The following is a 16,890-nucleotide window of genomic DNA, read 5'->3' as shown; positions in this document are numbered from 1 at the left end:
CGCACATGTCATAGTAGAGGCGCGCACGTAGCATGTACACGTACGTACAACGGCCAGGGTGCAAGAAAGAAAATACGACCACGTACGTGCATACGGGCGGGGTCTCGAATGCCTACTCGCGCATACGTATGGCTAGGGCTCGTGTACATGGCTCGGTCCGAACGGAGAAGTTGTGCCGTCATCGTGTTCATGGGGAGGCAACCTGCTGGGTCAGAACAGAATGTGTCGTCATGTTCATCGGGAGCCAACCGGCTTGGACGGAACAGCCGATGGAAACGAGGCTTGGCGTACCGCAGAACGGAGGAAACGGCCTTGTGTTCGACCGGCCACGGTCGAAACGGGATCCTGTTCATCGGGTGGGTTGTGGTGTACCGCAAAACGGAGGAAACGGACTTGTGTTGGAGCGCTACAGTCGAAACAGGGGTCCTGTTCATTGGGAGGGGTGTGGCGTACCGCAAAACGGGACTCCACGGGATATAGTTCATCTCCACCGTCGACCTCCTCCAGCCTCCACGGGCTCCTGTTCATCCACCGTCGACCTCCTCCAGCCTCCACCTGCGACTGTTCATCCATGGGCTCCTGTTCATCCAGCCTCCACCGCACGCTCCTCCACCGGCTACTGTTCAACCAGCCCTCTCCACGGGGTCCTGTTCAACCACCCCTCCACGGGCTATTGTTCATCCATCCCTCCACCGACTACTTTTCATCTAGCCCACCACGGGGTCGTCCTGTTCATCCAGCCCTCCACAGTGTCCTGTTCATCCAACGGCTCGATCGATCGGGGTACTATTCATCCAGCGGCAACGGCCTCTACTACCACGGGGTCCTGTTCATCCAACCCCCATTGGGAACTGTTTATCCAAACCCCCCAACAACGCTCACTGTTCATCAAGGGAAGGAGGCGACAGTGTTCGGTCGGCTTCAGTTAGCAGCAGTAGCGAAGGAATCACTCGGGTTCAGCTAACAACAAGGCAAGGGATCGATCGATCGCTCGGGTTCAGTAACGCATAGCCTAAAGCGCAATCGCTTCAGTTTAGTTAGAGCCCAATGCCTCGCTCGGGTTCAGTTAGAGCCCAACGTCTCGCACACACGTGCGTACGTACGAGAGAAACGCGCATCGCTCGGCCCCTTGTTGAGGAACGTAGTAATTTCAAAAAAAATCCTACGAACATGCAAGATCATGGTGATGCATACAACATGAGAGGAGAGTATCATCCACGTACCCTTGTAGACCATAAGAGGAAGCGTTATGAGAACGCGGTTGATGTTGTCGTACTTCTTCACGATCCGACCGATCCAAGTACCGAATGTATGGCACCTCCGAGTTCAGCAAACGTTCAGCTCGATGACGTCCCACGAACTCCGATCTAGCAGAGCTTCACAGGAGAGTTCCGTCACCACGACGGCGTGATGACGGTGATGATGTTGCTACCAATGCAGGGCTTCGCCTAAGCACCGGTACGATAAGATCGAGGTGGATTATGGTGGAGGGGGGCACCGCACACGGCTCAGAATAATCAACTTGTGTGTCCTAGGGTGCCCCCCTGCCCCTGTATATAAAGGAGCAAGGGGGAGGCCATCCGGCCCTTGCAGGGTGCGCAAGGAGGAGGAGTCCTCCTCCTAGTAGGAGTAGGACTCCCCTTTCCTACTCCTACTAGGAGGGGGAAAGGAAGGAGGAGAGGGAGAAGGAAAGGGGGGTGCCCCCCTTCCCTAGTCCAATTCAGACCAGAGGGGGAGGGGTGCGGCCTGCCATGGCCGGCCCTCTCTCTCTCCACTAACGCCCATGTGGCCCATTACTTCTCCTGAGGGGTTCCGGTAACCCTCCGGCACTCTGATTTTCTCCGAAATCACCCGGAACACTTCCGGTATCCGAATATAGTCGTCCAATATATCAATCTTTATGTCTCGACCATTTCGAGACTCCTCATCACGTCCGTGATCACATGCGGTACTCCAAACTACCTTCGGTACATCAAATCACATAAACTCATAATACCGATCGTCACCGAACGTTAAGGGTGCGGACCCTACGGGTTCGAGAACTATGTAGACATGACCGAGACACGTCTCCGGTAAATAACCAATAGCGGAACCTGGATGTTCATATTGGCTCCTACATATTCTATGAAGATCTTTATCAGTCAAACCGCATAACAACATACGTTATTCCCTTTGTCATCGGTATGTTACTTGCCCAAGATTCGATCGTCGGTATCTCAATACCTAGCTCAATCTCATTACCGGCAAGTCTCTTTACTCGTTCCGCAATGCATCGTCCCGCAACTAACTCATTAGTTGCAATGCTTGCAAGGCTTATAGTAATGTGCATTACCGAGAGGGCCCAGAGATACCTCTCCCACAATCGGAGTGACAAATCCTAATCTCGGCCTATGCCAACTCAACAAGTACCATCAGAGACACCTGTAGAGCACCTTTATAATCACCCAGTGACGTTGTGACGTTTGGTCGCACACAAAGTGTTCCTTCGGTAATCGGGAGTTGCATAATCTCATAGTCATAGGAACATGTATAAGTCATGAAGAAAGCAATAGCAGTAAACTAAAATGATCAAGTGCTAAGCTAATGGAATGGGTCAAGTCAATCACATCATTCTCCTAATGATGTGATCTCATTTATCAAATGACAACTCATGTCTATGGTTAGGAAACATAACCATCTTTGACTAACGAGCTAGTCAAGTAGAGGCATACTAGTGATACTCTGTTTGTCTATGTATTCACACATGTATTATGTTTCGGGTAAATACAATTCTAGCATGAATAATAAACATTTATCATGAAATAAGGAAATAAATAATAACTTTATTATTGCCTCTAGGGCATATTTCCTTCAGTCTCCCACTTGCACTAGAGTCAATAATCTAGATTACATAGTAATGATTCTAACACCCATGGAGCCTTGGTGTTGATCATGTTTTGCTCGTGAGAGAGTCTTAGTCAACGGGTCTGCAGTATTCAGATCCGTATGCATCTTGCAAATCTCTATGTCGCCCACCTGGACTTGATCGCAGATGGAATTGAAGCGTCTCTTGATGTGTTTGGTTCTCTTGTGAAATCTGGATTCCTTTGCCAAGGCAATTGCACTAGTATTGTCACAAAAGATTTTCATTGGACCCGATGCACTAGGTATGACACCTAGATCGGATATGAACTCCTTCATCCAGACTCCTTCATTTGTTGCTTCTAAAGCAGCTATGTACTCCGCTTCACACGTAGATCTCGCCATGGCGCTTTGTTTAGAACTGCTCCAACTGACAGGTCCACCGTTCAATATAAACATGTATCCGGTTTGCGATTTAGAATCGTACAGATCAGTGTCAAAGCTTGCATCGACATAACCATTTACGGCGAGATCTTTGTCACCTCCATAAATGAGAAACATATCCTTAGTCCTTTTTAGGTATTTCAGGATGTTCTTGACCGTTGTCCAGTGATCCACTCCTAGAATACTTTGGTACCTCCCTGCTAAACTAATAGCAAGGCACACATCAGGTCAGGTACACAGCATTGCATACCTGATAGAGCCTATGGCTGAAGCATAGGGAACACTTTTCATTTTCTCTATATCTTCTGCAGTGGTTGGGCGTTGAGTCTTAGTCAACTTCACACCTTGTAACACAGGCAAGAACCCTTTCTTAGCTTGATCCATTTTGAATTTCTTCAAAACTTTATCAAGGTATGTGCTTTGTGAAAGTTCAATTAAGCGTCTTGATCTATCTCTATAGATCTTGATGCCCAATATATAAGCAGCTTCACCGAGGTCTTTCATAGAAAAACTCTTATTCAAGTATCCTTTTATGCTATCCAGAAATTCAATATCATTTCCAGTCAACAATATGTCATCCACATATAATATTAGAAATGCTACAGAGCTCCCACTCACTTTCTTGTAAATATAGGTTTCTCCAAAAGTTTGTATAAAATCATATGCTTTGATCACACTATCAAAACGTTTTTCCAACTCCCACAGGCTTGCACCAGTCCATAAATGGATCGCTGGAGCTTGCACACTTTGTTAGCACCCTTTGGATCGATAAAACCTTCAGGTTGCATCATATACAACTCTTCTTCCAGAAATCCATTCAGGAATGCAGTCTTCACATCCATTTGCCAAATTTCATAATCATAAAATGCGGCAATTACTAACATGATTCGGACGGACTTAAGAATCGCTACAAGTGAGAAGGTCTCATCGTAGTCAATTCCTTGAACTTGTCAAAAACATTTCACAACAAGTCGAGCTTTGTAGACGGTAACATTACCGTCAGCGTCAGTCTTCTTCTTGAAGATACATTTATTCTCGATGGCTTGCCGATCATCGGGCAAGTCAACCAAAGTCCACACTTTGTTCTCATACATGGATCCCATCTCAGATTTCATGGTCTCAAGCCATTTTGCGGAATCTGGGCTCATCATTGCTTCCTCATATTTCGTAGGTTCGTCGTGGTCAAGTAACATGACCTCCAGAACAGGATTACCATACCACTCTGGTGCGGATCTTACTCTGATTGACCTATGAGGTTTGGTAGTAACTTGATCTGAAGTTTCATGATCATCATCATTGGCTTCTTCACTAATTAGTGTAGATGTCACAGGAACCAGTTTCTGTGATGGACTACTTTCCAATAAGGGAGCAGGTACAGTTACCTCATCAAGTTCTACTTTCCTCCCACACACTTATTTTGAGAGAAACTTCCTCTCTAGAAAGTATCCATTCTTAGCAACAAATGTCTTGCCTTCGGATCTGTGATAGAAGGTGTACCCAATAGTCTCCTTTGAGTATCCTATGAAGACACATTTCTCCGATTTAGGTTCGAGCTTATCAGGTTGAAGGTTTTTCACATAAGCATCGCAGCCCCAAACTTTAAGAAATGACAACTTTGGTTTCTTGCCAAACCATAGTTCATAAGGCGTCGTCTCAACGGATTTAGATGGTGCCCTATTTAACGTGAATGCAGCTGTCTCAAAAGCATAACCCCAAAACGATAGGGTAAATCAGTAAGAGACATCATAGATCGCACCATATCTAGTAAAGTACGATTACGACGTTCGGACACACCATTACACTATGGTGTTCCGGGTGGCGTGAGGTGCAAAACTATTCCTCATTGTTTCAAATGAAGACCAAACTCATAACTCAAATATTCTCCTCCACGATCAGATCGTAGAAACTTTAGTTTCTTGTTACGATGATTTTCCACTTCACTCTGAAATTCTTTGAACTTTTCAAATGTTTCAGACTTATGTTTTATCAAGTAGATATACCCATATCTGCTCAAATCATCTGTGAAGGTGGGAAAATAACGATACGCGCCGCGAGCCTCAACATTCATCGGACCACATACATTAGTATGTATGATTTCCAACAAATATGTTGCTCGCTCCATAGTTCCGGAGAACGGCGTTTTAGTCATCTTGCTCATGAGGCATGGTTCGCAAGTACCAAGTGATTCATAATCAAGTGATTCCAAAAGTCCATCAGAATGGAGTTTCTTCATGTGCTTTACACCAATATGACCTAAACGGCAGTGCCACAAATAAGTTGCACTATCATTATCAACTCTGCATCTTTTGGCTTCAACATTATGAATATGTGTATCACTACTATCGAGATTCATTAAAAATAGACCACTCTTCAAGGGTGCATGACCATAAAAGATATTACTCATATAAATAGAACAACCATTATTCTCTGATTTAAATGAATAACTGTCTCGCATCAACAAGATCCATATATAATGTTCATGCTCAACTCTGGCACCAAATAACAATTATTTAGGTCTAAAACTAATCCCAAAGGTAGATGTAGAGGTAGCGCGCCGACGGCGATCACATCGACTTTGGAACCATTTCCCACGCGCATCGTCACCTCGTCCTTAGCTAATCTTCGCTTAATCCGTAGTCCCTGTTTCGAGTTGCAAATATTAGAAACAGAACCAGTATCAAATACCCAGGTGCTACTGCGAGCTTTAGTAAGGTACACATCAATAACATGTATATCACATATACCTTTGTTCACCTTGCCATCCTTCTTATCCGCCAAATACTTGGGGCAGTTCCGCATCCAGTGACTAGTCCCTTTGCAGTAGAAGCACTCAGTCTCAGGCTTAGGTCCAGACTTGGGTTTCTTATCTTGAGCAGCAACTTGTTTGCCGTTCTTCTTTAAGTTCCCTTTCTTCTTCCCTTTACCCTTTTTCTTGAAACTGGTGGTCTTGTTGACCATCAATACTTGATGCTCCTTCTTGATTTCTACCTCCGCAGCTTTTAGCATTGCGAAGAGCTCGGGAATCGTCTTATCCATCCCTTGCATATTATAGTTCATCACAAAGCTCTTGTAGCTTGGCGGCAGTGATTGAAGAACTCTGTCAATGACACTATCAACAGGAAGATTAACTCCCATTTGAGTCAAGTGGTTATGGTACCCAGACATTCTGAGTATATGTTCACTGAAAGAACTATTCTCCTCCATCTTGCAGCTATAGAACTTATTGGAGACTTCATATCTCTCAATCCGGGCATTTGCTTGAAATATTAACTTCAACTCCTGGAACATCTCATATGCTCGATGACGTTCAAAACGTCTTTGAAGTCCCAGTTCTAAGCCGTAAAGCATGGCACACTGAACTATCGAGTAGTCATCAGCTTTGCTCTGCCAGACGTTCATAACATCTAGAATTGCTCCCGCAGCGGGTTTGGCACCTAGCGGTGCTTCCCGGACGTAATTCTTTTGTGCAGCAATGAGGATAATCCTCAAGTTACGGACCCTGTGCGTGTAATTGCTACCATCATCTTTCAACTTTGCTTTCTCAAGGAACGCATTAAAATTGAACGGAACAATAGCACGGGCCATCTATCTACAACAACATAGACAAGCAAAATACTATCAGGTACTAAGTTCATGATAAATTAAAGTTCAATTAATCATATTTAAGAACTCCCACTTAGATAGACATCCCTCTAATCATCTAAGTGATCACGTGATCCAAATCAACTAAACCATGACCGATCATCACGTGAAATGGAGTAGTTTTCAATGGTGAACATCACTATGTTGATCATATCTACTATATGATTCATGCTCGACCTTTCGGTCTCAGTGTTCCGAGGCCATATCTGCATATGCTAGGCTTGTCAAGTTCAACCCGAGTATTTCTGCGTGTGCAAAACTGGCTTGCATCCGTTGTATGTGAACGTGGAGCTTATCACACTCGATCATCATGTGGTGTCTCGGCACGACGAACTTTGACAACGGTGCATACTCAGGAAGAACACTTGTACCTTGAAATTTAGTGAGAGATCATCTTATAGTGCTACCTTCAATCAAGCAGAATAAGATGCATAAAGGATAAACATCACATGCAATCAATATAAGTGATATGATATGGCCATCATCATCTTGTGCCTTTGATCTCCATCTCCAAAGCACCGTCATGATCACCATCGTAGCACCGTTGTCGTCTTGCCGAATATTGCTTCTACGACTATCACTACCGTTTAGTGATAAAGTAAAGAAATTACAGGGCGATTGCATTGCATACAATAAAGCGACAACCATATGGCTCCTGCCAGTTGCCGATAACTCCGTTACAAAACATGATCATCTCATACAATAAAATATAGCATCATGCCTTGACCATATCACATCACAACATGCCCTACAAAAATAAGTTAGACGCCCTCTACTTTGTTGTTGCAAGTTTTACGTGGCTGCTACAGGCTGAGCAAGAACCGTCCTTACCTACGCATCAAAACCACAATGATATTTCGTCAAGTATGTGCTGTTTTAACCTTCACAAGGACCGGGCGTAGCCACACCTGATTCAACTAAAGTTGGAGAAACTGACACACGCCAGCCACCTATGTGCAAAGCACGTCGGTAGAACCAGTCTCGCGTAAGCGTACGCGTAATTTCGGTCCGGGCCGCTTCATCCAACAATACCGCCGAACCAAAGTATGACATGCTGGTAAGCAGTATGACTTGTATCGCCCACAACTCACCTGTGTTCTACTCGTGCATATAACATCTACTCATAAACCTAGCTCAGATGCCACTATTGGGGAATGCAGTAATTTCAAAAAAAAATCCTACACACACGAAAGATCAGGGTGATGCATAGCAACGAGAGAGGAGAGTATCATGCACGTACCCTCGTAGACCGTAAGCGGAAGCGTTATGAGAGCGCGGTTGATGTAGTCGTGCGTCTTCATGATCCGACCGATCCAAGTACCGAACGTACGGCACCTCCGAGTTCAGCACACATTCAGCTCGATGACGTCCCACGAACTCCGATCCAGCAAAGCTTCACAGGAGAGTTCCATCACCACGACGGCGTGATGACGGTGATGATGTTGCTACCGACGTAGGGCTTCACCTAAGCACTGCTACGATATGATCGAGGTGGATTATGGTGGAGGGGGGCACCGCACACGGCTTGGAATAATCAACTTGTGTGTCCTAGGGTGCCCCCTGCCCCCGTATATAAACGAGCAAGGGGGGAGGACGGCCGGCCCTTGCAGGGCGTGCCAGGAGGAGGAGTCCTCCTCCTAGTAGGAGTAGGACTCCCCTTTCCTACTCCTACTAGGAGGGGGAAAGGAAGGAGGAGAGGGAGAAGGAAAGGGTGCGCCCCCCCTTCCCTAGTCCAATTCGGACCAGAGGGGGAGGGGCGCGCGGCCTGCCCTGCCCGGCCCTCTCTCTCTCCACTAAGGCCCATGTGGCCCATTACTTCTCCAGGGGGGTTCCGGTAACCCTCCGGCACTCCGGTTTTCTCCGAAATCACCCGGAACACTTCCAGTATCCGAATATAGTCGTCCAATATATCAATCTTTATGTCTCGACCATTTCAAGACTCCTCTTCATGTCCGTGATCACATCCGGACTCCGAACTACCTTCGGTACATCAAATCATATAAACTCATAATACCAATCGTCACCGAACGTTAAGCGTGCGGACCCTACGGGTTCGAGAACTATGTAGACATGACCAAGACACGTCTCCGGTCAATAACCAATAGCGGAACCTAGATGTTCATATTGGCTCCTACATATTCTACGAAGATCTTTATCGGTCAAACCGCATAACAACATACGTTGTTCCCTTTGTCATCGGTATGTTACTTGCCCGAGATTCGATCGTCGGTATCTCAATACCTAGCTCAATCTCATTACCGGCAAGTCTCTTTACTCGTTCCATAATGCATCATCCCGCAACTAACTCATTAATTGCATTGCTTGCAAGGCTTATAGTGATGTGCATTACCGAGAGGGCCCAGAGACACCTCTCCGACAATCAGAGTGACAAATCCTAATCTCGATCTATGCCAACTCAACAAGTACCATCGGAGACACCTATAGAGCACCTTTATAATCACCCAGTTACATTGTGACGTTTGGTAGCACACAAAGTGTTCCTTCGGTAATCGGGAGTTGCATAATCTCATTGTCATAGGAACATGTATAAGTCATGAAGAAAGCAATAGCAGTAAACTAAAACGATCAAGTGCTAAGCTAACGGAATGGGTCAAGTCAATCATATCATTCTCCTAATGATGTGATCTTGTTTATCAAATGACAACTCATGTCTATGGTTAGGAAACATAACCATCTTTGACTAACGAGCTAGTCAAGTAGAGGCATACTAGTGACACTCTGTTTGTCTATGTATTCACACATGTATTACGTTTCCAATTAATACAATTCTAGCATGAATAATAAACATTTATCATGAAATAAGGAAATAAATAATAACTTTATAATTGCCTCTAGGGCATATTTCCTTCATCCCCAACCACCCGCCGTAACCGGGAACTCCCCGATATTTTCCTCGCCCTCGCTTCTACCATGGTTTTTTCTGTCATGGACGGCCCAAAGAATGTCATGCAGCTGCGTCTCTGGCCCGCCCAGGATGAAAGCCCATTTTCTGTCATGATTTTTTGTCATAGAAGTAGGAGCCCACCACATCTATTATGATATCGGGTTTTGTCACAATTATCGTCATAGAAGTGTCATAAGTATGACACACAAAAAATTCGTTCGGCCCAAAATGTCATGGATGTGTCTTTTTTTTGTAGTGGTGGTATAGTAATCCTGTTCTATCGGTCATGTTACTAGACCATGACGAACCGATGAACTATGAGGAAGCGATGATGATCCCAGGTTCCGATAAATGGCTTGAGGACATGAAATCCGAGATAGGATCCATGTATGAGAACAAAGTGTGGGCTTTGGTTGACTTGCCCGATGATCGGCGAGCCATGGAGAATAAATGGATCTTCAAGAAGAAGAGTGACACTGATGGTAATGTTACTATCTACAAAGCTCGACTTGTCGCAAAAGGTTTTCGACAAGTTCAAGGTGTGGACTATGTAGCGATGCTTAAGTTTGTCCGAATCATGTTAGCAATTGCCGTATTTCATGAAATCTAGCAAATGGACGTCAAAACTGCATTCCTTAGTGGATTTCTTAAAGAAGAGTTGTATATGATGCAACCAGAAGGTTTTGTCGATCCCAAAGGTGCTAACAAAGTGTGCAAGCTCCAGCAATCCATCTATGGACTGGTGAAAGCATCTCTGAGTTGGAATACACGCTTTGATAAGGTGATCAAAGCATCTGGTTTTATATAGACTTATCATGAAGCATGTATTTACAAGAAAGTGAGTGGGAGGTCTATAGCATTCCTGATATTATATGTGGATGACATATTGTTGATCATGAATGATATAGAATTTCTAGATAGCATAAAAAATACTTGAATAAGATTTTTTTCAATAAAAGACGTCGGTGAAGCTGCTTACATATTGAGCATCAAGATCTATAGAGATAGATCAAGATGCTTGATAGGACTTTCACAAAGCGCATACCTTGACAAGATTTTGAAGGAGTTCAAAATGGATCAGTCAAAGAAAGGGTTCTTACCTGTGTTACAAGGTGTGAAGTTGAGTAAAACTCAAAACCCGACCACGATAGTATATATAGAGAGAATGAAAGTCATTCCCTATGCTTCTATCATAGGTTCTATAAAGTATGCCATGCTATGTACCAAACCTATTGTGTGCCTTGCCATAAGTCTAGCAGGGAGGTACGAATAGTGATCCCGGAGTAGATCACTAGACAACGGTGAAAATTATCCATAGGGGACTAAGGAAATATTTCTCGGTTATGGAGGTGATAAAGAGTTCGCCGTAAGGAGTTACATCGATGCATGCTTTTACACCGATCCAGGTGACTCTGAGTCTCAATCTGGATACATATTGAAAGTGGGAGCAATTTGCTAGAGTAGCTCCATGCAAAGCATTGTAGACATAGAAATTTGCAAAATACATACAGATCTGAATGTGGCAGACCCGTTGACTAAACTTCTCTCACAAGCAAAACATGATCACACCTTAGTACTCTTTGGGTGTTAATCACATAGAAACGTGAACTAGATTATTGACTCTAGTAAACCCTTTGGGTGTTGGTCACATGGCGATGTGAACTATGGGTGTTAATCACATAAAGATGTGAACTATTGGTGTTAAATCACATGGCGATGTGGATTATTGACTCTAGTGCAAGTGGGAGACTAAAGGAAATAAGCCCTAGAGGCAATAATAAAGTTGTTATTTTATATTTCCTTATATCATGATAAATGTTTATTATTCATCCTAGAATTGTATTAACTGGAAACTTGATACATGTGTGGATACATAGACAAAACACTGTGTCCCTGGTAAGCCTCTACTAGACTAGCTCGTTAATCAAAGATGGTTAAGTTTCCTGACCATAGACATGTGTTGTCATTTGATGAACGGGATCACATCATTAGGAGAATGATGTGATGGACAAGACCCATCCGTTAGCTTAGCATAATGATCTTAAGTTTTATTGCTATTGCTTTCTTCATGACCTATACATATTCCTTTGACTATGAGATTATGCAACTCCCGAATACCGGAGGAATACCTTGTGTGCTATCAAACGTCACAACATAACTGGGTGATCATAAAGATGCTCTATTGGTATCTCTAAAGGTGTTTGTTGGTTGGCATAGATCGAGATTAGGATTTGTCACTCTGAGTATCGGAGAGGTATCTCTGGGCCCTCTCGGTAATGCACATCATGTTAAGCCTTGCAAGCAATGTGACTAATGAGTTAGTTGTGGGATGATGCATTACGAAGCGAGTAAAGAGACTTTCCGGTAATGAGATTGAACTAGGTATGAAGATACCGATGATCGAATCTTAGGCAAGTAACATACCGATGACAAAGGGAATAACGTATGTTGTCATTACGGTACGACCAATAAAGATCTTCATAGAATATGTGAGAACCAATATGAGCATCCAGGTTCCGCTATTGGTTATTGACCGGAGAGGTGTCTCGGTCATGTCTACATAGTTCTCGAACCCATAGGGTCCGCACGCTTAACGTTCCATGACGATTTTGTATTATATGAGTTATGTGATTTGGTGACCGGATGTTTTTGGAGTCCCGAATGAGATCACGGACATGACGAGGAGTCTCGAAATGGTCGAGAGGTAAAGATTCATATATAGGATGATAGTATTTGGACACGGGAAGTGTTCCTGGGGTACCGGGTATGTATCGGGTCACCGGAAGGGCTTCCAGGCTACCCTCGGCAAATTATATGTGCCTTATGGGCCAAGAGGGGAAACACACCAGCCACAAAAAGGTTGGTGCGCCCCCCCCCCCATATGGGCTGGCCAAATTGGAGAAGGAAAGGGGAAGGAGGAAAGGAAAAAGGGAATAGGATTCCCCCTTTCCCCGCTTTCCTTCCTACTTCGAATAGGAATAGGAAAGGGGGGAGGCCGAATTGGGAGGTGCCCGAGTAGGATTCCTCCTACTTGGGGCGCCCCCTTGGCCGCCTCTCCTCCCCTCCAACCTATATATATGAGATGGCACCGCTAGAACACACAACAAACATTGTTAGCCGTGTGCGGCGCCCCTCTCCACAATTTACGCCACTGACCATATTCACGTAGTGCTTAGGCGAAGCCCTGCGCGGATCACTTCACCATCACTGTCACCACGCTGTCGTGCTGACGAAACTTTCCCTCGACACTTTGCTGGATCAAGAGTTTGAGGGATGTCATAGAGCTAAACGTGTGCAGAATTCGGAGGTGCCTTACGTCTGGTACTTGACCGGTTGAATCGAGAAGATGTTTGACTACATCAACCGTGTTAAGTAAACACTTCCACTTTCGGTCTACCAGTGTACATGGACACACTCTCCCCCTCTCATTGCTATGCATCTCTGTAAGTGCATCTAGTGCCACCCCTAGTTGGTTTTGGAGTATTGACGACAAACCTGGTTGAGGGACTAATATGTTTGTGAGAATTGCAGGATAACACAGGTAGTAGTCCCTCATTGATTCGATTTATCTACCAGAGATGACCCCTAAAAATGTGTGAAGACATTGAAGACAATGGTGGTATGTGAAGATATTCACACTGAAGACTATGACATGAGAAGACATCACATGAAGACTTTGGAGCGCGAAGACATAGTTGTTTCGTAGTTTCATCTTCTTCTTTGTTGAGTCATAGGAACCACCGTACTGTTAAGTGGGGTCCTAGTGAACATAGTCAGAATGACTAAAGTGATGCTCAACCAAATCCTAAGTCTTCGAGCAAAGACAATGAGAGTAAATCTTATCCAGAGCTGGATAAGTCAGCTTTACTTGTAGCCCAAGTCAAGCTGCCGCGTGTGTTTGAAAACTGACCCTTGGAACACGTGTCAGTTCCTTAGTGACACAGGGTCATTTCGGACAAATCAGGTCAGGTTGCCTAGTGGCTATAAATAGCCCACCCCCTACACCATAAATTGGTGGTTGCTCAGAGTTAGTGCACAACTTTTGTCGTTTGAGAGCAACCCACCTCCGAAGCCTTTGAGAGAGAAATCCTTGCGAGGACAAAGCCCTAAACACCCAGAGCCAAAGAGTGTTAGGCATCACTGAAGTCTTCCTGTCTATGTGATCTGAAGACTTGTTACACTTGAGGACTGTGAATCCTCCAGCCGGTTAGGCGTCGCGTTCTGAGCATCCAAGAGTCATTGTGGATCGCCGGTGAACGAAGTCTGTGAAGGTCTGGAAGTCTACCTTGAAGACTTACCTGAGTGATTGGGCGAGAACTGTGTGTCCTTAGCTCAAGGGGAATAAGGTGAAGACACAGTCTTCTGAGTTAAATCTCAGCCTCCCTAACCAGACATACGGTTGTCACAGCAACTGGAACTGGTCCAACAAATCCTTGTCTTCACCAAGCAACTGGTTCTATCCTTTCCTTCTCTTTATCTACAGTTGGTCCTTGTGAAGTCATTGCCTGCTTGCATTATTTGTTTGTCTTCACTGTGTGACTGTTTGTTCTGATTGGCTTCATACTATCTTCCATCCAGATCCATACTACCTAGCTGCTATTAGTCTTCGTGCTTTCACTTCATTGTATACTTGACGATGGCTTGCTTAGTGTAGTCTACCTTCCGCTGCATGTTAATAGGTCCATTTCTATCGTTTGTCTTCAAAAATTCGATGTTTTGAAGACTTTCATAGAAATCTCCTATTCACCCCCCTCTAGTCGATAACTAGCACTTTCAGTTGGTATCAGAGCAAGGTACTCCCTTGTTCTGTGTGGTTCGGTTTAGCCACCTGGAGTTTTAGCTATGTCGACTGCAGGGATAATCAAAGTCTCCGCTGTGTGCCCCGTCTTTGATGGAACTGAATATCCCTACTGGAAGAATAAGATGCGCGTGCATCTTGAAGCCATTGATGTCGACCTCTCGTATGTCGTCAAGAATGGCGTTCCCAAGACTGGTGAAGGTGTCACCCCTGCTGATGTCAAGAAGTTCGTTCAACTGGATTCTACTGCCAAGAACATCATATGTGGTCATCTGACCAAAGGACAGTATGGCCGTGTGAGTGCTCTGGAAACATCGAAGCTAGTCTGGGACTGGCTCTCCAAGGTCAACGAAGGCGTCTCAACCCAGAGAGATCAAAGGATTAGTGTCCTTCGCAACCTCTTCAACCGCTTCAAGAGAAACGACAATGAGAATGTTCAGCTCACGTTTGATCGCCTCACTGACATCACAAATGAGCTTCAATCTCTCGGCGCTACTGAGATCACCAAGCATGAAATCGTCAAGACGCTCCTGAGGTCACTTGAAAGTTCATTTGACACCCTAGCCCTGATGATTCAAGAACGCCCTGACTTCAAGACACTCGATCCGTCTGACATACTTGAAAGGCTCAACACACATGAGTTTCAGCTTTCTGAGAAAAGAGATATCTACGGTCCCAACTATGGCCGAACTCGTGCTTTGAAGGCAAAAGTTGTTTCCTCATCTGAAGAAGAATCTAACTGCAGTTCTGATGATCCTGAAGATATAGGAAAGGAGCATGCTATGCTTGTGAAGAAGTTCCAGAAGTTCACTAGGAAGAAAGGCTTCAGAAAGTCTTCACAATCCAGCTCAAGGAATGATGAAGCTTCTACTCATGACTACAAGAAGAGAACATGCCACAAGTGCAAGAAACCTGGTCACTACATCTTTGAGTGTCTGCAGTGGGACAATGAGAACAACAAGAATAAGAAGAGCAAGGAATATGATTCTGATGACAAGAAGAAGAAGAAATACTCAAAGTCTTCCTCAAAGTCTTCATCACACAAGAAGAGCTCATCTGGCAAGGCTCGTGCTTTTGTTGGCAAGGAAATGGATTCAGAGGAGGAGTCTACTTCTGAGGAGGTGAAGGTGGAGTCTGAGGAGGAGTCCGACTATGGCGTTGCAAGTCTAGCTACAGCCTACATTGCCAAGTCCATCTTCAACACTGAAGACAATGGCCTCATCACCTACGCTGATGCCAATGACAAGGACGACTCTGCTCCCACCTATTGCTTCATGACACATGATGCTTGATACGTCTCCGTCGTATCTACTTTTCCAAACACTTTTGCCCTTGTTTTGGACTCTAACATGCATGATTTGAATGGAACTATCCCGGACTGAAGTTGTTTTCAGCAGAATTACCATGGTGTTATTTATGTGCAAAAACAAACGTTCTCGGAATGACCTGAAACTTCATGCAGTAACTTTTTGGGAAATGTAAAAAATACCTTCAAAAGATGAAGTCCAAGGGGCCCACCACCTGTCCACGAGGGTGGGGGCGCGCCTGCCCCCCTAGGGCGCACCCCCCTACCTCATGGGCCCCTTGCAGCTCCTCCGACTCCAACTCCAACTCTATATATTGTGTTTCGGGGAGAAAAAAACCAAAGAGAAGAATTCATCATGTTTTACGATAAGGAGCCACCTCCAAGCCCTAAAACCTCTCAGGAGGGCTGATTTGGAGTCCGTTCGGGGCTCTAGAGAGGGGAATCCGTCGCCATCGTCATCATCAACCATCCTCCATCACCAATTTCATGATGCTCACCGCCGTGCGTGAGGAATTCCATCGTAGGCTTGCTGGACGGTGATGGGTTGGATGGGATCTATCATGTAATCAAGTTAGTTTTGTTAGGGTTTGATCCCTAGTATCCACTATGTTCTGAGATTGATGTTGCTATGACTTTGCTATGCTTAATGCTTGTCACTAGGGCCCGAGTGCCATGATTTCAGATCTGAACCTATTATGTTTCATCAATATATGAGAGTTCTTGAACCTATCTTGCAAGTCTATAGTCACCTATTATGTGTTATGATCCTTTAACCCCGAAGTGACAATAATTGGGATACTTATCGGTGATGACCGTAGTTTGAGGAGTTCATGTATTCACTATGTGTTAATGCTTTGTTCCGGTACTCTATTAAAAGGAGGCCTTAATATCCCTTAGTTTCCATAAGGACCCCGCTGCCACGGGAGGGTAGGACAAAAGATGTCATGCAAGTTC

Source organism: Triticum aestivum, chromosome 3A (assembly GCF_018294505.1).
Source record: "Triticum aestivum cultivar Chinese Spring chromosome 3A, IWGSC CS RefSeq v2.1, whole genome shotgun sequence".
In the NCBI taxonomy this organism is placed as follows: domain Eukaryota; kingdom Viridiplantae; phylum Streptophyta; class Magnoliopsida; order Poales; family Poaceae; genus Triticum; species Triticum aestivum.
The sequence above is the reverse complement of the archived record's forward strand: the minus strand, read 5'-3'. Positions refer to the sequence as shown.